This window comes from Hylobates moloch, unplaced genomic scaffold (genome assembly GCF_009828535.3).
Source record: "Hylobates moloch isolate HMO894 unplaced genomic scaffold, HMol_V3 SCAFFOLD_3, whole genome shotgun sequence".
In the NCBI taxonomy this organism is placed as follows: domain Eukaryota; kingdom Metazoa; phylum Chordata; class Mammalia; order Primates; family Hylobatidae; genus Hylobates; species Hylobates moloch.
The window spans coordinates 106606413-106631451 of record NW_026652278.1 but is presented as its reverse complement, the minus strand read 5'-3'; positions in this window follow the sequence as shown (position 1 = coordinate 106631451).

The following is a 25039-nucleotide window of genomic DNA, read 5'->3' as shown; positions in this document are numbered from 1 at the left end:
AAACTTGGGGCCCTGGCAAGGGTAATGGGGAATGGGTCCCACATAACTGCCCATGTTGAGAGCTGTATACCCAAATCGGGAAGGATACCAGGGATAAGTCTCCCTGGGTTTATAGCCTAGATGCCTAAGGACGCAGCGTAGAGCTTCTTTAGATCCCTTTGGAGATATAACTTGCTAAAGGAAATGAAAGCTGAACCATTAGTACCTAGGAGGCAGGGATCAGAGGAAGTAGATTCAGAGGTAAGGAGAATTTGGGGGCTACACTTTTAAGAAAGTCGTGGTTGGGACCCAGGAGGTATGGGTCAGAAGGAAAGGTAGGGGCTCACGCATTGGCGACTGTTGAGTAGAGACTTCTGGCTGCACCATGATCTCAACCGGCTACTGCGGGAGGGAGTTCGGAACGACAGCTTTCTGCCTCTAGCCAGCCCTCGGCTTCCCCAAGAAAACTAAAAGTGGAAGCTGGCTCCAGGTAGACATCCATCCCCAACCCAGAAGGACTGGGGGTTGTTAGAAAGCCCTTCCCCAGATAGCCTCACACCTGAGTCTTAAGAACTGCGGCCATGCTAATCGTTTTTAACTGGCCATCAGGTGCCTGGTATTTTCCTCCAATTCTAAGGAAGGATAAGATAGAATAGCAAGCGAAAGTGGTCCAGTATTACTCACCACTTTGGAGGTCCCTTCATGGTTGCCAAAATGTTACCGGGGGGTCCTTGCTCCCAGAGCTCCCAAGATAGCGGCAGGCTGCTTCCAAGATGGCGGTGGGCCCCTTCCAAGATGGTGGCAAGCCTCGTGTTCTCTGACCTGGGGTTCTTGGCCTCACGGATTCCAAGGAATGGAATCTTGGGCCCTGCCGTGAGTGTTACAGCTCTATTAGAAGCTGTGGGTCACGGAAGACAACCGTGGAACCCAGTGACTAGTGTTCAGCTCAGTTAGGACGAACCCGGGCACTTAACCGTGCAGGAACAATGGCAAGCCTCTAGCCCGAACAGGAGCAGCAATGGGCGCCTTGCTGGATCAGGAGCACGGCAGACACCCTGCTGGATCTGGAGGGATGGGAGTCAGCGGCGGGTGTGTGACGGCAGCCAGCAGCAGTGGTGGACGGCGAGCAAAAGCTCAGCTCGAGCCGTAACAAACACGGACCAGAAGAGTGCAGTTGCAAGATTGAATAGAGTGAAAACAGAGCTCCCATACAAAGGGAGGGGACCCAAAGGGGGTTGCTCAAAAGAAACTTCTTGAAATTTAGTTTTAAACTGTAAAACATGTACTGTGATCAGAATGTACAATATATTCTAAATGTTTAAGCATTTCTATCACTAAAGAGTAAATTATTGTACTGACTTTACCATGGACATTTAAATACTTGGAATAATAGTTATTATTTTTCCTAAATGCAGTTTCCATAGAAACAATACTCTTTACTTATTAGGCAAAAAAAAGACCAGAATGGACTCCACTAAGCTGTGAAGTTCCTTTAACCTTTGAGTTTACTGAATTCACATGTAGATTAAAATGCATTTCAAACATTTAATACATTTTGTATAATACATACTTTCTTTTTCTATATAATATATTTAGAATACTAATGTTTTAGCATGTTTTATTACATATTTGTTTATAGATATTTGCACAAACACACACAGAGAAAGTAAGAGACAGATGTAGATAATAATGATATCTTTACAAGTCTATTAGTTGTTCTGTAGAAATATTACACATTTAGAAATGCATTAATGTAAAAATATAGTTTTCTTAAGCATATTTGCAAAGCTAAGTTTTTAAATGATCAAGATATTTAAACATAATATGCAGTCTACCATTATATATTTCAGTGTACTAATTCTCAATAGGTCAAATGCATCAGTGCTAAATCAGGGAATGTAGAAATGGCTGGTAAGTATTTGGGACCTGTTAAAAAAAAAAAAAAAAAAACAAAGATAAGGGATGACATATAGGAGTGTAATATAGTGTGATTTTTTAAAAACTATTCTTTTTGAAAATGCTTTAACTCATCAAATGATTGCTGGGTTACCTGCAAAAGTTAAGTCAGAGAAAAATCAAGCTGTTTGCAAAACCTAGAATATATAGTATTTATAAGTAACACATATAGTTATCTCCATTTACTCATCAGTCCTAGTCCAGTAAAAGCTCATATTATCATATTTTCACAGATGGAACCACCCTTCCTTTTTGGTGTACTATACTTGAATGAATAAGCATCCTGTCTTGGAAACAAAGCTGTAAAATAAACAGAAATCGTGATGTAATTAGCCTTCTGTCCTTAACACCTGATATGGTTTGGCTGTGCCCCCACCCAAATCTCATCTTGAGTTGTAGTTCCCATAATCCCTATGTGTCATGGGAGGGAACAGGTGGAGATGTGAATCATGTGGGCAGTTTATCCCAGTCTGTTCTCATGATAATAAGTTAGTTCTCACAAGATTTGATAGTTTTATAAGGGGCTTTCCCCTTTTTGCTCATTCTTCTTCCTGACACGACGTGAAGAAAGACATGTTTGCTTCCCCTTCCACCATGATTGTAAGTTTCCTGAGGCCTCCCAAGCCCGGCAGAACTGTAAGTCAATTAAACTTCTTTCCTTTATAAATTACCCCATCTTGGGTATGTCCTTAAAGTAGCATGAGAATGGACACCAATACTTACTAGGATCTGAAAACACTCAGCCAAAAAAATACTTATTTAATTTAATCTTTGTATAAATTTAAATAAGAAAAATGGACCTATTTGATCAAACGAATACAAAGCCAAGTTTTTAAGTGTGACTATGTGTGCCTCGTCAGTTCCTCTAAGGTTAGGGCAAATGGCAAAGTATTTAAGTTTACAGAAGAATGAGTTCTGATTAAGAATTAAAATAATATCTTGACTATAAGAATTGTTGAATGGCAAATTGAGTTACAGACGAAGTCATGGAGCTTGTTTTGTAAAATGATACAATCCTAATGAGATCAGCCAAAGTCAAAGATGTGAGGTAAGTGAAGTCTATCTGTGCACCATACATGCACTTCCTATTCTAGATCTTAACTTCCTACCTCCACCTACTTACATTTCTCCATGGCTTCCTCACTCCTGTATCAGATCTCACCAAGCAGCATATACAACCAACCTACCCTGATAGAATCCACATCTCCTCATCCATGCATTGCTCTTTCTCAATCAAACTTAACACCTTGTGAGCCATTCACTAAATTACTGTTAGCCATTCCCTAAAGTTAGCTATTCCCTAAAGTTAATGTTAAAGTGGGCTAATCACAAAAACAATGCCAGAAATATATGTTAATGATTGCTGCTTGCTTTATGTATTTTTTGAACTACTGAACTATAGAAAGACAAAAAAAAATTATTTTCTTTGGTACATGTTCACGTCTTACTTTAGGTACTTCGATTGTTATAAAATATTGTTGCTTCATTTAAATTATTTCTAAACTGCGGAAGACTCAATTTTGAGTGAGATGTTTCTTATATGCCAGTTTGAATTTCTAAATAACAAATTACATTAATAGTAAGATGTTTTCTGCCAATTGACAAGAGAGAAGCCTAAATTCAGCATTTTTTTTTTTGAGGTGGAGTCTCACTCTTGTTGCCCAGGCTGGAGCACAGTGGTGCCATTTCAGCTCACTGCAACATCTGCCTCCCAGGTTCAAGCTATTCTCTTGCCTCAGCTTCCTGAGTAGCTGGGATTACAGGTGGTCACCACCACGCCTGGCTAATTTTTGTACTTTTTAGTAGAGATGGGGTTTTGCCATGTTGGCTAGGCTGGTCTCGAACTCCTGACCTCAGGTGATCTGCCCACCTCAGCTTCCCAAAGTGCTGGGATTACAGGCATGAGCCACCATGCCCGATCAGCATTCTTTATCTATAACAGGATTTGAGATTTGATAAAACACATGTGTTAAAAAGGAAAAAAAACAGCAACAATAATTGGCTAGATTTTAAGTTATTTTGCTTTATTAAGTGATATTGTACAAAAATGTTATGGTATTTATTTGTGGAATTCAAAAGTGACCAAAGCTCATAATATCAGACAATTTGACCATGTAAGCCAGGCCAAAGAGATTATTACTTAATAAGCACTTTAATAAGAAAAAAAAGTTAATACATTAAAAGGCAGGGTTTTTAATAACAGAAACATTAACTATAACTTATTATTTCATTTCACTCTTCAAAGGAAGTCAGTGGACAAATGATTCCAGTACACTTGAATAAAAGTAGATTGTTACATGCATGTAACAGCTGCAGGCAATTCCCATTGATTGGGATCTTTGTCCATGCTACAAGATAAAAATCTCAGCAAAGATTCCAAGAACACAGAGTCATTGGTTTCCACATGTTCACAAATTGCTAAGATGTTACACTATTACCTGACATCTACATAAAGAATTCATGCATAAACAAAGAGGCAATAAATTAAATTCCAAAATTATTTCAGTTGGCATTTAAGAAACAAACATCGGGGCAAAATTGATCTCTGATCTTGATCTTAGCCTCTGCCTCTCTTTTCTCTCCTTAATGTGCTTACATATGAATTCCCTTTCAGTATTTGTCACTCACATCATCAGCTCTGCTCTACTCATAATCCAGAGAGCCAGATCCCTAAGACAAACGAGAACAGTTTTCTGGTCCTAAGTGTGACCTTGTGGGATGTCTAGGTCATATATTAATAGCTGCTTGATTTGGGGATTTGGCTGTACATTGTCCACTCCAGATTGCCTTTCTGGACAGATGGCCAACTGTTAACATTTTCGCCTTCTTTTCTGAGCTTAGTTATTTGTGCTTTCCCACCTTTCCCCTAGCCTCTGTGGTTTCTAATAGAGGCTTTTCACCCAGGGCTGCAGTTTCTGTTTCAGGGTGGCCTCCCAGGCTGAACAGAGTAGTTTTTACCATGTGTGGCTACAGATGCTAGAGATAAGTGAGGAAGGAAAGAAAGGGATCTATGTCTTGGATGACCTATTACTTTCCAGAAAAGGACCTAGCCTCTTTACGTGGCTTCCACTCAAAGCAACACTGTAAATTATGATTATTAGTTTCACTTTCCAGTTTAAAAAACTGAAAATCAAAAATACAGTTGGCATATTTTATGCTGCTAAGCTGTCAACTGGAAGACAGGGTTTCTACTTCTGGCTTTGCCACTGAGTGACTTTGGTCGGCTCCCTCAATTTTGTTAGCTCTCAACAGCCACATCTGCAAAATACTGTTATTGTTATCAGGCTGATCTCTTTGAGGCCCAATGTTTCTCAAGTTATGTGAAATTATGATAGAAAAAAGTCACTTCTGTGATTCAGATTGTTTAAATTTGATAGTGGGTGATGGGATTTCATTATACTATTCTCTTTACTGTTTTATACAATTAAAATTTGCCATAAGAAATGTTTTTTAAATCTCTATTATCTAAGGAACAATACATCAGCCCATTTTCACTAAAACATGTAAATTAGTGGTAATTTAGAAATTATCTTAATTATCTTCATATTTATTTTGCACATGAAACAGGCAAAAACTGCTACCAATGGCAATTGAATTTTTCCATCTGTTCCATATTTTGCTAAAACAAAATTCTTATGTAATAAAATCAAACAAGAATATTCTTCTCCACTTAAAAATAAGTGGAATGCTTATTATCAAGAATTTCGTTTCTGTGGGCACCCACTCTAGTATAACTAAACCATATGTTTTATTTACAAGTCTGCCAGACTTTCCCCAGTGTCCTTTCTTTAAAGGGTCTCTAGCTGGACAAGAGACCTATGTTCTAACCGACACTTTCACCCTGGTTATCGTTGAGTAGAGAGTTAGAGACTCTGACAGCTAGAAAATCCACCCTTTAAACCACACCACTTCTGCTGGGGTATGCAATGTTCACCAAAAATGAGCAAGTTAATTGAATGACAAACAATTTCCCACATTACTAAGGTTTCAAAAACAATGCTATGTTCTCTTTTGAAAGTTCAGAGTTATGAACAGTAACAATTATCCCACTTCAATTCCATTCATTCAAATAGTGAAAGCTGGAATGCTTAAAATATAAATAACTAGCAAAACTCAACCAGATGTTTATCATGGGTGATTTTATCCTATTTTTTTATAGCTCAAATTCCCTGAACAAATTGAGGAGGAAATAAATAATCTAAGTTTTAAAATGTTTCCTTTAAATTTTTATTTAGTTGCTAAACTTTATCATCTATAAGTTCAGAAAAGAATGGGAATTCTTACCTATCTTAGGACTATCTGTTTTTCCGGAATGGCAATTTCCCTGCACTCTTCAAAATTCAATGTGAGGCATACAACATTTGATTGGTTGAGAGGCCCTATTTGAAATGTGGAATTAAAGAGGTACTGCTTTATTGTGTCTTAAAATACTTAGACTCTCAAGCCAATTTAATATTTACAGATTGTTCGTGATTGTGAAACAATTGCATGTTAGAGTCCAGATGTATGAGTTTGATATTTCAAAATTCATTAGTTCAAAATTCAACTCTGGCCCACCCAGAAGCATGAGATTAAACAAAGAGACCAAAAAACAACACATTCATCACATAGCCACTTTGTTGGTACCAGCGTCCTCCAGCACATAAATGTAAAGCACACATCTTTGGACATGAAAAAATTAGTCAGAAGTACTCCATTGTAGAAGCAAGTAAATGGTTTTAAGAACAGCCGTTACTGCTGCAGGGAGGGTAAATATTTGATTCTGTGACACGGAAAATACTAAGCAAACATGGTCCTTTAAAGAAAGGGCAGAGATGGGCATACGGTACTTCCAATCAGCATTTCCAAATATTCTTATCCCACCAAAAGAAAGAACAGAAACAATTCTTAGTGAATACTTGAGAGAAAAATTACAGATATGAGCAGTTTTGTAATGGGAAAGAGGCTCAATGAAATAGAGTTTATTGAGACAACAGGACCTTGGAGATCAGAGCCTTTTTATAATTCATTCTTTTCCTTTTTGCATGTTCAGGCCCACATGATGTAAAAAGTACCCATTCTGTATGAAGAGGTTCAAATGACCAGCTCTAAACGAAGAGTTAGAGGGATGAAGAGTTGATCCCAAATACAGGAATTAAAAACTGGGGCTAGAAGTTCAACTTAGTTTCCAGTTACATGTAAAAATGGAGTCAGTAAATGTAGCCCAAGACTCATGTTTGAAATAAATTTGTAAAATTCCATAAACTTCATAATTTTACCACTTTTGATCGCTTCCCTCTAAAAACTAGTAGTAATGTACTAAAATTGTGAAAGGCTTATATTTTGGCTATTTTTATTAAAAAACCTCCCACCTTACCCACCATACTCTCCATCCTTCTTCATTTTGCTTGTGCTCCATCTGGGAGACTGATCTGTATGGTATGCACCAATAGCTGCCACACCCTCTGGCTTCTGGTTGGTTTGGCCAATGAGAAGCACAAGCACATGTTGTGATGATAGAAAAGGATGAGTTTAGGGTTTTTATGGATTCCCTTAGGACCCTCCCTGCTGGGTTGCTGGGAGTTGGTTTCAGCTTTCCTGAAGGTCATAGCTTCTGCCAGGTGGCCCTCTCCATAAAGCTATTCTCCTTGGTTTTAGTAAAGCCTCTCCTCTTCTTACCCCTTCTCCTTTACCCCCTGAAAAATATAGCAACCCAAAAGTGACACCACATGCCTGGGTGAATTGAAAAAATTAGTTCCACAACAAACAATCTTTTAAATGTAGGGGAAGTTGATTCATACCACGTGTTCATCTAAATAGCTTGTTTGGCTGGTGCATAAGCTTGATAGGTCTTGGATAATGACTGAGTTATGTTTTAACCTGCAGCTTCAGATGAGGAAAAATCATTACAGTCTTCAGCAGCTAGAATACAGCTGTCGACTTGCCAATTAAAAATCTGTCAAGGAAAATTAGAAGCAGTTTCATAGACACAAAAGTATATCTTTACAACATTGCTTCAGGACAAAGTCAACTCTCCTGCCCAGTGTCATAATTTAGTCCCTTATAGTCTTTATATACCACAGAATATCACACTAGCTTGTTTATTATGCTGATGCTGTTACACTAATGAGTTTGGGGATCAGGACTAGTAAGATCCATGTACATAAGAGGATAGCAACTAAACCATGTGAAATTTCAGAGGTTTGCCACATTGGTATAGATTCCTAAGAATCCAATGATTTGGGAAATATCAGGATATTGCTTTGAAAGTGAGATATCTGCTCACCTACCACAAAGAAAGGCAGATTGCTTGGAGGGCATTTTTGAATTTTGGAGTAAAATATAGCAGGTTTAAATTGTCAGTGTGGAATGGGTTCCACATCAAGAAAAGGCTTTGCAGCAAGTCCAGGCTGTAATAAAAACCCTGCAGTCACTTGGACATTTTAACCCAGAAAAGCCTGTGGAGGTAGAAGTTCTGCTATATAAAGAATGGCACAGGGAGGAGGTCTGGAAGGCTGGAGGAGAGGGAGGTGCAGGTTCCTATTCCCTCAGCTACCTTCTGCCTGTTTTGGCTGTCTCTACTGAAAGACCTTGTTCTTCTCAGGCATCTTTCCCCACAGAGCCTCTCTCCACCTTCTTGTAACTGCTCCTTTCCTTGCCTCTTTAGGCCTAGGAATGACTGGCTCCCGGCTGTGGCCAAGCCCATAGGACTGCACAAGTATTTTATGATGTTCCTCTACCCTTTTGTAGTCGCTTTATTAACCTCTTCTGTTTCAAAGTGACATCTCTTTCCTGTGACCGCTTGTTTTCAGCAAGAAAATAGAGAATCTGATGAAATAGGATCCCATTCTACAGAACAGAAGAGAAGTCTATGGATATTTAGCAGTAGCACAATCACAGGAAGGTAAAATAGAGCTGTAAAGATAAATTGAGATATTAACTGTGAAACTCATTGTGAAACCTGGCACTTCCTAGGTTTTCAATCTATGTCATTCCTTCTTCCTTGGCCTTGCCTCTCCCTTCTATATTACTTCGGTTGCCATAGCAACTGCTCTTCAGTGGCACCTAGTTTTTGAATGATGTACTTTACACGGCGTTAATCATTTTCATGGCACCTCTGGTGAGGGCACTGTGCTTCCGTCACCAACCACACTGTTTTCTGATGGTCTTTCTCTTTGTTCCCTGAGATATTTCTTCCAAACCACCATATTAAGGTAGGCTGATTAGGGAATCTCTTCCAATGTTTATGGCTATTATAGTAATGCTTTAATGTTCTGGGTCGTATCCTATATTCTTTTTAAGATTTAACCCATCTGCTTATGAGTGATCAGTCTTTCATATGTAGGCACACTCAAATATGGGATAATTATGTTTCCTTATAATTATGTGACAACTCCCCTCCACTCCACTTTTTTGCCCCTATTGGAAATTCCTTAGAATTAAACTTCTGTTATAGACTATTCTTTTTAAAAGGGTGGCAAATTTGCCAGACTCTCATAAATTCAACAAGTATTTATTGTGTGCCTATTTGATGCTGGGAATATAATAGTGAGTATATTTCTACCTTTAAGGAATGTGTAGTCCAATTAAGAGCTCCCAGATTGTCCTCTCTCCAGAATTGAAATCCCTTCCTTAAGACATGGCATCCTATTTGTCTAAAGGTGGGTAAAGTTCCTGATTCTCCATCCCACCATGGAAAGCATTATTATTATGTCAACTCAGACCTGAGATAAGAAGGCCTGCATTCAAATCGTGACTCCTCAAATCTTCAGCTAGCTACTTACTAGCTGGGGGACTTTTTACTGGATTACTTAACATTTCCTCACAGAGTTGTTTTGAGATTTAAATGTAATAATCCATGTAAATCACCTAGTATAATACCTGGAACATTCATCAAATGATTACCACTCATTAAACAATCACTTAAAAAGAAGTCTCCTAGAGAAATACATTACGGGTGAGTAGAGGGTTCCAGGCAGAGACATGGATCATGGTAGTCTCCAAGCATAGATTTTTCATAACTCAACCAATATTCTCAGTTCTGTATTTTAAGTAGACTTATCTGTGTGTTGCATTTTTAAGACTTCCTTTAAATGCCAGATATTTCATTTTCAATTCAAAAACATGATTTAGGCATCAGCCAAGAAATTACTTTCCTGCCACCATGCATGCAGAAATCAGATGCTTGTAGTAAAAATATTTTCATTTATTCAAGCTTCCAACCAAGTCTCTTTCTCTTACAACTTTCAACCCAGATGGTTTACTCCACTTGCCTTGTTTTTTATATATTATCTAACAGAGTAATGCTAAATGAAGTACTCTACTTACTGAAGTACTAATGAAATAGCTTTTTGATAAGTTACTACCACTGATTTTATAAAAGTTAATGTACATTTTTCCTTCTTCCTGTGATTCTTAAATAGTAAAGAACCTTGATAATGAGAAAAAAATTAGCCCATTTAGTAATTGCACTTCATACTATTTTTATGCTAAAACAAGTACCACTCTTTTTGTATTTCTTAGTGGAGCCAACTATCAGGTAAGTAGAGACTCAAGTCAAGATTGATGTGATCCACCCGTGCCATCTCCTTTGCAATTCTTTCCAGTGTCACATCAAGATACTGTTTGAAGAAACACTACTTTGGGATCTGTAGACAGGATGCTTCTGCCAATATTGTCATTGGGTATATTTGTGACCTCGGGCAAGTAATTTCACTTCACTTCATATCTGTAGCTCGAAGATGGAGGGACTCATCCATTGTGACTCTTCCCTTTCTAGAAACCTACATCATGTACCAGACCCTTCTCCTGTGTTTCTCTGGGTAGGTGTGAAGCATGCCTATTCATGCCTACCATGCCTATGCCCAAGCCACAGAACACTGACTTGATTTATGTTGACCAAAAAAAGTAAGATTATTTCAGACATGAGAAAAATTTAAAAACATAAATAACACTGCTCTTCAAATGCACTGAATGATTAGTTAAGAATATTCTTTTTGTTTCAGTGACAATAGTCATGAAATAACAGACTCTAATTGGAAAGCGAATAACATTTCCCAAAAGCCTATCTTGAAAATGATTTTGGTATTGCCCATTGGATGTTTGCATACAACTTTCATCTTTGGCCAGAACCCGAATATAGACCAGCCTAGAAAGGTAATGGCAATAAAACAAGAGACTTTTGTAATGAAGTCTAGTAAAAGAAAATAAAAGCATTCTCTAAAATACAAGCTTCTAACAATGGTTGCTTTGAATTCACTGCTATTAATGTTCCTCCACAAGGTAGGCATCCACCTTTATACAAAACTGGCAGTGTTAGAAATCCCAGAAAACTCATTTAGTAGTATAAAAGCATCTCTGTTCCTTGTATAAAATGTTTTGTCCCTGGTGATTTTGAGCTAATAACACTGTCAAGAGCACAGACTTGGCAAAAAGACACCTGCATGGCCATTACATCCCAAAGGCAGGAGAGAGGAGACAGTTTTTCACTTCAATTACTGCTTATCTACAGCTGAGCAAAATGTAAGTTCACCTGAGAATAGAACTTACTTTTGTTGCACATCCATGGCCATCTAAAATCTTTATAAGGAGAACTAACTTAGACATAAATGTTATTATCAAATGTCCTATGATGACAAATAAGGTTAATTAGTTACTGATAAAATGTAAAGCATTCAAGGTCAAAGTGCAAAAACAATGCTAGCTTGGGGATTTGTGCTTATTGTGGTTTTTCTATTTGTTTATTTTGAGACAGATCCTCTTTTTTTTTTTTTTTTTTTTTTTTTTTTTTTTTGCACATGCTGGAGTGCAGTGGCACGATCATGGCTCACTGCAACCTTGAATTCCCGGGCTCAGGTGATCTTCCCACCTCAGCTTCCTAAGTAGCTGGGACTACAGGCATGCCATCATATTCAATTAATTTTTTTACTTTTTATTTTTAGTAGAGATGATGTCTCACTATGTTGCCCAGGCTGGGACTTGAATTTATTTTTAGAAGAGAGATGGATTAAATATTAGTCTTTCTGCAGTGGAATTAGAATTAGTTCCTTCTTTCCCACTTCTTCTTTGTCCATATAAAATTTGAATCTTGAAAAAGAAAGAGTTAAGAACTCTTGAGTATAAGTAAATAAATCTTTCAATAATTCTTGCCTATGTGATTGCAAGAAACACTGTAAGGAGAAAAAACATCCAGGAGTTACCAGATGAGAATAAAATCAAAGTTCATAGAGTAGAATATATGAATGATTTCTTATGAAAGTTAGAAGTTAAAGTGCTTTTTTAGTTAGTTAAAAATATCAGATAAATCAATTATTTTTTAAAAAATGACATGTACAATAAAAATCTTAAGCCTTTTTTTCGGTTTCTCCCTTCAGTGATTTATATGTGAATGTGTTCTAAAGTGATTTTAATAGAACTAAAAACACAAACTTGGGGCTTGAAATAGAGGATTGTCCAAAAGCATTAATGCTGACTAATATTGGAGTAGCTTCTTTTATGAGGTAACCTCATGAGACTCTTATAAAGTATATTTAATCATTGTTGGGAATGCTGCAGTTGGTAAGATATTAGACATAAAGTAATATTCAAATTTTTTTCTCATTCTTTAAAGAATACTCCACAGCACTTTACAACAGCCAAAAGGTAGAAATAACCCAAGTGTCTATCAACAGATGAATGGATAAACAAAATGTGGTATATACCTGAAACGGAATCTTATTCAACCATCAAAGATGAAGTATTGATACATGCTACAATGGATAAATCTTGAAAACAATATGCTAAGTGAAAGATGCCAGATACAAAAAAGCCACATATTGTATGATTCTATTTATATAAAACATCAAGAATAGATAAATCCATAGGGAGAGAAAGAAAATTGGTGGACTGGGCACTGTGTCTCACACCTGTAATCCAAGCATCCTTTGGGAGGCCGAGGCAGGCGGATCACCTGAGGTCCGGAGTTCGAGACAAGCCTGACCAACGTGGAGAAACCATCTCTACTAAAAGTAGATACAAAATTAGCCGGGCGTGGTGGCGCATGCCTATAATCCGAGCTACTCAGGAGGCTGAGGCAGGAAATCGCTTGAATCCGGGAGGCGGAGGTCTTGGTGAGCAGAGATCATGCCATTGCACTCCAGCCTGGGCAACAACATAGAAACTCTGTCTCAAAAAAAAAAAAAAAAATTGGTGTTTGCCAGGTTCTGAGGAGAGGGAGGAATGGGAACTGACTGCTAAATGGGTGTGGAGCTTTCTTTGGAGTAATGAAAATGTTTTGAAGCTCAATGGAGGTGGTGGCTGCACAGCATTGCAAAGTGTACTAAATACCACTGGATTGTGCTCTTCAAAATAGTTAGTTTTATGTTATGTAAATTTCACCTCTTTTTTTTTTTTTTTTTTTTTTTTTTTTTTAGACAGAGTCTCTGTCAGCCAGGCTGGAGTGCAATGGCAGGATCTCAGCTCACTGCAAACTCCGTCTCCCTGGCTCAAGCAAATCTCCTGCAGCCTGCCTCAGCCTCCTGCCCGCCTCGGCCTCCCAAAGTGCTGGGATTACCCCACCGTGCCCAGCCCTGAATTTTTGAAAAGAAAAATAATTGTAATGTTAGGAAAGTTTGGTATCACTGGAAGAGAAATAACCAATAAGAAAAGAGAAAACCTAGAAAATTCATATGTTTATGAAAAAAATATTTATTTCTATGATTATGTGTTATACTTGTAAATTAAATTTAAATTCTGAATTAAATTTATAGTTACCATTGTCATATGACAATAACATAAGTAATTTATTTATAAAATTACACCATTGATTTGAAACAGAATAATCCACTTCCCCAAGATTTTGACAAAGTCCTAATGAGATAAGCATGAGAATATAGTCCCATATGTCTTTCAAATGAGAATTATATATTTATATGTTCCCTAAATTTATTGAGGGTCAGAGAGATAAGTTGACGAGCCAGTTAGTTGTCAATTATCTATGACAACGGAATTATAGCAAATGGCTTGAATAAGTTGCTAATCCGAAAAGATTCATTCATTGCTTCGAAGATTGTTATGATTATTTTCAGGATCTTTATCTCTGTGCTAAAATGTAATTCCATTGCTTTATTGCTGGCAGAATTAGATCCTAGCTTGGAAGCAAGAGAAAAAGAACTTAGAAAAGCAAATTTACCATCATAGAGCAATAAAATGCCTGGAGTGATCTCATTTGTGCAAGCTATTCTCTTGTCAAATCACCTACTATGCACATGTCTTTCTAATTCTGGCACCTAATTTAATTGTTTAGATTAAATCTATAAACCAGTGATACCAAAGTCTCTCTTCATCTTTGTCCACTTCAGAGTAAAGTTTACTTCTTCATTTTTATTTATATAATAAATAATTACTGATTGCTAAATATGTCACAGGCATCATTCTACATAATGGGGACAGAGCAGTGAGAAAAGCAAATTAAAATCCTTGCCTTCATAGAGTTTACTTCCCAGGGGAATAAATGCTCATCTCATCAGTGACCTTTATTCATGAGAAAGACATCAGTACCCTATTGACTGAAGGGTCTTCAGTGCCAGGGCAAGTTTATGATACAGTGCAACAGGCTCCTGATTCAAAAAATCTCCTGATAGAGATTTTCTATCCTGCCAGAGTCTCCATTTCCACTACAAAGTATTAACAAGACTAAATTCACAAGTTGTCCTAGGGATTAAATTAGATGGTATGGGAAAAAAGAGTTTACAAATTTGTAAGTTGTATATAGTTATATGTATGTGTGTGTATATATAAATGATTTACAGCTCTGTATGCCTGCTTTATGTATTCATATGATAGATACTATCATAAAATTGTTACATTGTATTTTGAGACTATTGTATGTCCTCAGTGTCTCTTATGATACCTGGTAAAGGGAAAACACTCACTAAAGTTTGACTGGGTAAATTAATGGATTATTCACAAACAAGTTCCCTAATTATATGAATTTTATTTTTAAAATATTCAATATTACTTCTATTCCCTACATAGTCCCACAGTTGCCTATTATTAAATTTTCCAATAAAGGAGCATTTTATCCATCAGGAAATAGTTGTATTTACTTTTAAACGAGAGCAACCAGTAAATTTTTTAAAGTATAAGATACAATTTACAATAACATGTACATTTTTAAAAAATATAAAATGCCAAATACAATAGCACTTACAATAGCAAAAGCTACCAAATACTTACAATAAGTGTACAAAATACATTTAGCATCTCTACACAGAATATTGTAAATCTTGACGGACAGAAATGTTAAAAGACCTACATAAATGAAGGAAAATGCTGTGATCATATATTAGAGGAACCAATATTATAAAAAACATTAATTTTTCTCAAATTGGTCTTTATGTTTGTTTTTTGCAGAGGTAAACTGATTCTAAGATTTATGAGGAATCACAAAGGGCCAAGAATAGCAATGCACACTTGAAGGAAAATAAGATGGGATTTGTTTTACTGATATCAAGACTTATTATAAAGCTGCAATAGGCGGGGCGTGGTGGCTCACGCCTGTAATCCCAGCACTTTGGGAGGCTGAGGCGGGCGGATCACGAGGTCAGGAAATCGAGACCATCCTGGCTAACAAGGTGAAACCCTGTCTCTACTAAAAATACAAAAAATTAGCCGGGCGAGGTGGCGGGCGCCTGTAGTCCCAGCTACGCGGGAGGCTGAGGCAGGAGAATGGCGTGAACCCTGGGGGGCGGAGCCTGCAGTGAGCCGAGATTGCGCCACTGCACTCCAGCCTGGGCGACAGAGCAAGACTCTGTCTCCAAAAAAAAAAAAAAAGCTGCAATAATTAAGGCAGTGTGGTATTGGTACAAGAATAGAAAAAGAGTACAATGTAACAGAAAAAGGGAGATTATAAATATTTCTACCTAATTTTTGCCAAAGTGGCCCTTTAGCACAATGAGGAAGAAATGGATCTTTTCATAAATGAAGTTGGTTTAATTGAACATCCATATGAGTTCTACCTCACACCACACACAAAAAACAATCCCACATGAAATGGATATAAATGTAAAAGCAAAGTAATATAATTTGATAAGAAAATACAAGAGCATATATTCACAACCTTAAGTAAAGATTTCTTAAATATGAAGCAAGAGTCCTAACAATAAGAATAAAAATGATCAATTAAACCACTTTAATATGTAGAAATGATGTTTATCAAAATATGGCATTAAGAAAGTTAAAAAACAAGTCATAGAATGAGAAATGAGCAAATATATTTGCTGCACATATAGGAGGTAAGGGGCTTACATGCAAGATAAATAAAACACAAGTACAAAAATCAACATAGAAAAAACACAAACTCAGAGAAAAATGAGCACAAGACCTATAAAACATTCCACCAACATATACAAAAGTATGGAATAGTACTAGTAATTAGAAAAATTAAAATCACAATGAGATAATACTGCATACCCATTAGAATGGCTAAAATAAAAGGCCTTTCAGTATCAAAAGATGGCAAGGATATGGGGCAGCTGAAATTCTCATACGCTGTGGGCTAATGTTTTAATTGACACAAGGAATTTGGAAATCTATTTGACATTATTCACTAAAGTTGAATATATACACACCCTATAACATGACAATTCCACTACTAGGATTGTTTCTAACAAAAACGCTTGCACATGTATTTCAAGAGACATATAGAAGAATTTTCATAGCAGCATTATTCATAAAAGTCAAAAACTGGAAATAACCCCAATTTCCATCCACAGTGAAATGGATAGAAAAATTGTGGAACCTCTGTCCAGTGGGACAATAAATAACAATGACAGAGAATGAAACACTGCTGCTCATAACAACATGGATGCCTCTTATAGGCATAATGTTTTAAGAAAGAAGCCAGGCACAAAAAAATACATATTTTATGATCCCTTTGCATACATTTCAAATCAGCCCAAACTAAACTGTAGTGAGAAAGAAGAGGATAGAGATTGGAAGTGTTTGAGGGGATAGGTCTTCTGGAGCACTGGTAATTTTCTATTTCTTGATTTGAAAGGTGGATAATTTGTTCATGTTTACGTTCTTATTTTATCTACTTTTTGGTAAGTAGATAATATTTTAAATAAATTCAAAAGCATAATAGATCATATTTTTTCTTATAAAAGTTTAACAGCCATAAGATACCATAGGAACAGCCAGGCATGCATTAAAGGCAGAATTACTAAGCATTTAGATGACACTCTCACTGAGGAGAAAAATGTTCATGGTTTAGCAGAGAAAAAAAACAACAACTATGTTTTACTAGTCTTAAATGATTTAAATTTCCAAAAACCACTGGAAAGTTTCCACATCAAAGACCGAAAACAGGATTCTATCAACATGGGCAGGGTTGGAGGAACATTTGTCATCTTAACCAAGAAATTGGTTAAGAATAGGAGAAAAGAAATTTTTTTAAAAAAACAACAAATTGTACTCTCTGTATTAAAATGTCTAAGAATACGAGTTACTATAAGAACATGTACAATTTGACATTTTTATAAATAATCTTAATAGGTAAACAATAGCCTCTTTATGCTTACTTTGGCTAAATTTTGATAAAGGGTGAAAGTCTGCCTCCTTGATATTCCCTCTTCTTTCCCTCTGAAATCTTTTTGTATTGCCCTTATTGTTCAATTTCTCATTTGTTAATTTGTTTCACAAATATTAACTGGGGATTATTGCAATAGGCATTGTGCCAGGCACTGAAATTTCAGTTGTAAATAAGCCAAAAGATGACCTCACTGAATTTCTATTCTTGATTATTGCCCATAGAGAACATGAGCAATAATAAAATATCGGCAATTATTGCCCATAGAGAATATAGGCAATAATCAAGCAAAAAAGTAAGCAAGCAAGATAAGTTAAGTGCAGACTAAAAACTGAAATGAAGGAAAATAAAATGGTATAGTGTAATTTAATCTAGGGTGGAAGCTGTTTCAGAAACAGTGGTTAGAAAAAGCCTACCTTAAGAGGGGATATTTCAGCTAAGATCAGGGATGAAATTTATGCATTTGCTTAACACAGCAAATACATATTGAGCACCTACTGTGTTACAGGAACCATTCTGGATGCTGAGAAATCAACAACAAACAAGAAAAAGATATGAGTTTCATGGCACTGACATTGAAGTCTGCAAGGAAATCTTACATGTTGATGCAACAATGACTTCAAATACCCTGTACAGGGAAAGGCTTTGATGGCTTCATTAAACTTCTGAAAGGCTAGAATGTCATTAACAATGAACAACTGGGAGAGTGGTCTGCAATGGATTTGAAGAAGTGAATAGAAACCATAACATGGGTGATTCTGTAATTCATGGAAAGAAGTCTACCTTTTATTCTTAGTAAAGTTAGAAGCCATTGATATGTTTTATGCAGAGGAATAATATAATTTGATTTAACTTTTAGATCACACTTGCTGCTTTGTGGAGAATAGTTTAAAGGGAACAATAATACATAAAGGAAACAAGTTAGTAACCTATCTTCCAGGCAAGAAAGGATAGTAATCTGAACTGAGACAGGAAAGTAGAGATGGAGAAAAGTATACAGATTTGAAGAATAATTTGGGAATACAAGATACAAGAGAATACAAGATTCTATTGTATTGCTAATACAATACAACAGAATGTATTGATGGATAAGTACAGTAAGGGAGAAATAAATACATTTCTCTTTTGCTTTTAGAAGAAACAACTAAGTGGATTTTGATGATGTTTACTAAGGTGGCGAGGAGAAAGGAGACTTTGGAGAGATTTAGAATAGAAAATCATGAGTTTCTGTTTTTGGATAGATTGTGTTTGCAAGGTATACGTAACACCCAGCTGTGTTGTCAGATAAACATTTTGAAATGAAATTCAAGAGCTTGGGGATAAATATAAACATTTGGGAGCCATCAGAATAAATACTGAGTTCACATTTATCTCAATTGATGAGATCACCTAGAAAATGTTTGTTGAAGAAGCAAAGTAGATCTAGAACCTAAAATTAAGAAGCACAGATATTTAAAGGAAGGGTAACCAGCTAAGAAAATTAAGAATATGTAACCATTAAGTCTAAAAAAATCAGTAGGGTGGTGGAACAGAAGCCACAGGAGAAAAGTGAGTGGGAAAAAAAAATTAGTATTTACTGTCTCACATAATGGTGAGAAATCGAGCAAGACATAGACAATGAAATGTTAATATTGACCTAGTTACGAGGTTTTTCAGTGGAATGCGGGGCTCAGAGAATTGGGCAGAGAAGCCTGATCACAGTGGGTCGTGGTGTAAATGGAAGGGGAAGAAGTGAGACAGCACAATGAACAGCTGTGAACAGAAAGAAGTTATGGGTGGTTTGAAGAGAAAACAAAAGGTATAAAGTTCTCATTTTCAAAATGGAAACATGATCCTATCAGAAGAAAATGAAAGGATTAATGAGTGGTATGGAGTGGAAGTTTGAAATTTGAGATCACAGAGTCCTGTGATCTTTCTCCAGCAAAGTTTCTCCACTCAAATTAAATCATAAAAAGGCACATGGCCAAGTTTTTCAGGCTAACTAAAATGGAAGGAGAGAAGGGTAAGGGATTGAAGGATATTTGCCATGAAGTAATCTCACGATGGACAGAGATCACAAAGACCAGGGTAAAAATGAAGCTTGGAGTGGTGATAACAGGTGTGGGTCAGGGTTGGAGTATTGATGTATTTGAAGAATTGTGGCAACAGAGATACCTGAATAAATGTTCCAGATAAATAAATGATCATTATTGGACAACGGAATATTTAAAACCAAGATTTCAGAAGTGGTAAGTTTTCTGGGGCTGAAAAGACATTAAGTGAAAGTGGTTAGCCAGGAATGAAAAGAAATTTGGAAATGAGAAGATGAAAGAACGAAAAAGCCTCCATTTTACATGTTTTATTTATGTGGATGCTGAAGTCACAAATAAATATACTGTACAGAATTTAGAAATCTATACGCTTGAATAAAAGGGCCTTAATACATAGGTAAATGGACAACAGTAACAGAAAGATAGACGAGGCATGTGCCTCAAGAACAGTGGTAGGCATTTGCAGGAGGGAGATGGATGAAGAGTTAATACTGCAAACCAAAATCAAAGAGGACACCAGTCAACCCTGTCATACCTGTGTAATCACTAGGAGAAAGAACAACTTTCTTTTGAGAGGGCCAAGTAGAGCTGACAATAAAAAAGGAGAGGCAGTTTTTTGATAAAGCAAGAATATAAGGAAATGTTCCTAGAAAAGACGACACGACACATTTGAGATGGTTTTGTCACGAAGAACAAGGGAAATAAGATGGAAGTGAGAGGATCAAATTAAGGGCTGGGCAGAACAGTATAGGGATGAGTTTTGTGAAGATAGATGTTCTTGTAGTCAAATGTCTAGCTATGACTAAGCAATGCAGGACTATTGATCCATCTCAGAGGAAGAAGAGCATCTAGAACTATTCATCTTGTATAAAAATATTACCCTTGATGGTATAGAAGCTTATTAGATAGAAGTTCCACAAGGCTTGGACTAATGTGACTATGCATAGGCAAAAATTCCCCAAGGCTAGGGGCAGGGTGCTAGCATTCACAGGCTGCTAGCAGCTTCCTAGGACTTTGAACCATATAATGTCCCCTCAGCTGGCAAGTATTTTTCACAGCCTTTCTCAGGTTTCACTTCCTGAAGTGAAACTTTACTCACATTCCTAGACCACAGTGTTTGAATTCCTATTAAACCTATGGTCTGCACCATTCCTGTTATTTAACTACATAGCAACTTTGCTAGAAAGTATATCATACATATTTAACTCATTGTTACAAGTACCTAGTAAGTCTACAAAATGCAGGTATTGTATTTTATCCTCAGATAAAGGTATACATTTCTCAAATCACAAGTTCAGGTCTACTAATAGCCCACTCAATTTTCCAAAACTAAACTCAGTGTTTGCCCATTCTTCTTGAGGGAGACACTTAATCTGATCAATTTCAAATATATTCAGACATTTATAGGTTTCCCAAGAACATATAAATGGTATCTGTAAGATATTTTCATCTATGCTGGCATATTGGGTTAAAAAGTTATACTTTAAAACTCAAAAGAATCAATTTAAAACAAATTAATTATTACCTCATACAGCTCATGATGGAACACTTTATCTCAGAAGGATATTTAGGCCAGTCATTCACTCAACAGATATTTAGTATCTGCTATTGGTACCAAAGCTTACATTAGACACAAGAGACACAGGTAGGAGACAAAAGTTAATTAGACACAGTTGCTTGTCTCAGAAAACTTGGAACATATTAATATAAATATAAATTATTTCCCATAACTACACGGTTTATATTTTTTATAGCTATGATGGATCTATAAAATGACATTAGTATACACTATTCACAAGAACAGGATGGAGTGAATAAGAGAGAGGAAAGGAGAAGGGGATTTGATGCAAGTCCTCAATTTTTTTTTTTTTTTTTTCTTGAGACGGAGTCTCGCTCTGTCGCCCAGGCTGGAGTGCAGTGGCGCGATCTCGGCTCACTGCAAGCTCCGCCTCCCGGGTTCACGCCATTCTCCTGCCTCAGCCTCTCCAAGTAGCTGGGACTACAGGCGCCCGCCACCACGCCCAGCTAATTTTTTGTATTTTTAGTAGAGACGGGGTTTCACCGTGGTCTCGATCTCCTGACCTCATGATCCGCCCGCCTCAGCCTCCCAAAGTGCTGGGATTACAAGCGTGAGCCACCGCGCCCGGCCGCAAGTCCTCAACTTTTGAGGATGATGTCAAGAAAGAAAAACCACCCCTTCCATAGGACCACCACAACCACTGTCAGTATCTAACAGCCCACCTCAAAATAAACAGATCAGAGGAGCAGATCTTATGTTTTTACACTCTAAAGTCAGATATTTTCAATAACAGTGAAGGTAATCTGTCTTCCTGTGGAGTACAAGTCTCAGTGTGTGACAACTACCATTAAGGGGTTATTACAAGTTTTTATCAATAAACCATTGCATTTATGATATTGTAAATGAGCTATTAATTGAAAAAGGCATCTGCCAGATAAGGCATGTGTATAAGTGGCAGGCCCCACACATGATCCTTTAAAAATGGTAAACCAAAAATTTAGGCATTGTCTAATTTATGAAAGTTACATTCAAAAATGATTATCATTCATTTATGTCCCCAAAAGAAAATACTACACTTTTACTATGTGTTCATCACTTAGAAGATCTTAAGATATTTGTTTATATTCATTTATATTTCCAAGCAGTATTTTTTACCATCTGAAAACAAATATTTCAATGTTTCTTCTGTTTTTTAACACAGAAAAATTCTTCTTCCACTCAGGTGTATAAGCAAAAGTACTTGACTTTAATATAGCAAATATGCAGAGGTAGAAAAAAATAAGTTTATTAAGTGCTTATCATTATTCATAAAACACACAGCAAATGTGACAAAATCATAACGATTTATATAATACTGGAATATTCCATAAAAGATGGTTGTCCTTTGGTTTAAATGATACAATTTTGAGATTAAACGTGTTTTAACAAGCATTTTTTTTTTAAACTAGCAGACCATGGGGATAAAAAACCTAGAATGGTCATGAAGAAACTAATAGAAACCAAAATAAGCAAGATACAAAGTATGCCTTATTTAATTAAAGTTCAGATAAACTAATGTATACATACTACAAATTTAAGCTGCCCCTAGGCATTACTAACTTATATAACCAAACCTTACGTAGCTGATTTTTGTTGGGAAATCTAGCATTACCACAGTTTGTAGTCAATATTCAATGAGTTTTCTGAATTTTGCTCCTTTTTCTTCTAGGTAAGAGAGTCAGGTTACTAGTCAAATAATTGCCTAAATATTAATTTACAAATGGTAACTACACTTGATCTTTAAAGGAAAAAAACCAACACTGAAAGTAACAGGTAGGTGGTTTTTAAAACTTTGAATATATGTGACCTCAATAAAAGAATTCCCATTTTAATTAATTTGCTAAGAGTTAATTACCTAACCTGTATTTATGTCCCAAGCTAAAATGTATGTGATAAAAAAGGATGATAGGTAGAAGATAGATGTAGATAGATAGATAGATGATAGATAGATAGATAGATAGATAGATAGATAGATAGATAGATGATAGATAGATAGACAACATACAATATAGGTTATTTCTGTTATATTCTTAATAATCACATACATATGCATATATAACATACACACACAGAAATCTTAAACAGAAATTTTGATGGCATTCTTAGAACATCATAAAATGCCTATTTATTTAGTGCCCTTTCTATTTTTGACTTAGACTAAATTTGACTTTTGAATTGTGATTTAGACTTCTTCCTACTTACCATAAAAGAAAGAAAAGACTTATCCATATTCACCAGAATAGAGAAACATATTAAAATGGGAGGAAGTAAAACTGACTACACTAGTTTAAAGAGCAAGCAAAGGCTAGTAGATCTTTCAGGTTGGGCCAATATAAAGTATGCTTTGCAAGAATACAGTAAACAAATATCTTCTTTGAAACGGGTTTACATTTCCACTCACTCCACACTCAAACATCACAATATTTGTAAGGAACATTTTCATGGGTAGAAAATGAATACAAAATTAATTTAAAATCCAGATTTTGTTTGAAAATTAAATAGATTTCATTTAGAACTAAGTTACATAACAAAGAAATTGTGAAGGACCCTTTCAGTTACTTTGTTCTTGCAATAATACAGATACAATAAATTGCCTAAGTGACAGCTGTTCTATTGGGAAGTTAAAGGCAAAGGTGGAAGAATGTTTCCTTCAGCATCTTCATCCATGCTCTCTAAATTAATTTACCAACTCTTCTATTAAATAGTACCAATTATAAAGCCTAGAGTAAGCTCTCCATCTCTGTTAGTTATTGGGTTAGTTTGCTAAGGTTGCCATAACAAAATACCAAAAACTGAGTCACTTGGATTAAGGCCCACATCACCATTCCTATTTTAATGTAATCACCTCTGTAAAAGCTTTATCTCCAAAACAGCTTCATTCTGAGGTACTGTGGGTTAGGATTTCAACATATGAAGTTGGAGGGGATACAATTTAGCGTATAACAGTTATTATTAGTGTCATGTTTATTACATTAATTCATTTAAAAATATTGTTTTACTTAATCTTCATAGCTACACTAAAATGTATGTATTTTTTTTTATCTCCATTTAACAAAAGATTCTAAGACCTCAAGTATCTCCATCAAGCTTCTTAAACAAGAAGTGATTAAACAAGAATGGCTTCTGTGAAATTAAGCTTCTTCTGGAAAGTGTGTAACCAAGAAATTTTCCAATGTGGACATTTTTCCATATCATCACTCTTTCCAACCTGATGCTGGGAAAGTCCAACTTGTAGCTTAAGAACATGCTCCCTTTAGACAGGCACAGCAGCTACACACAAATTAACACTATAAATTGTTGGCCCAGCAAAAGCTCTCCAGTTCTTAGTTGCAAATTCTTTCTCACTGGTCAGGATTCAAAGGTTCATTCCCAAAGAGTTGATGAGCATTTATTCTTCATCACAAGTCTTCTTGCTTCAGAGTTTCAGCTTTAATATTTGGAAATGAAAAGCCAGTGTCTTGAAAATGGCCCAAAGGGCGTATCTAAATACGTGAAATCGAAACACTCATACTTGCTTGGGAGCGTAGTATGGTTACCATGGCAGCAGCTTTGGGGACAGACAGCAGACAGCAGCATCTACAGATTCTTTTAGCTGTATTACATATATTATATGTAATATATATGATTATATACATATAATATACCAAGTATTCAAATAGTCTGTGCCACAAAACAACATTTCCATCAATGATAGACCACATGTACAATGGTGGTCCCATAAGATTATAATACCACATTTTTACTGTACCTTTTCTATATTTAAATATGTTTAGATACAAAAATACTTGCTGTTGTGTTACAGTTGCCTACAGTGCTCAGTACAGTAACATGCTGTGCAGGATTGTAGCCTAGGAGCAATAGGCTATACCATATAACCTAGGTGTGTAGCAGGCTATACCATCTAGGTTTATGTAAGGACACTCTATGATGTTCACACAATGACAAAATCACATAAAGATGCATTTCTCA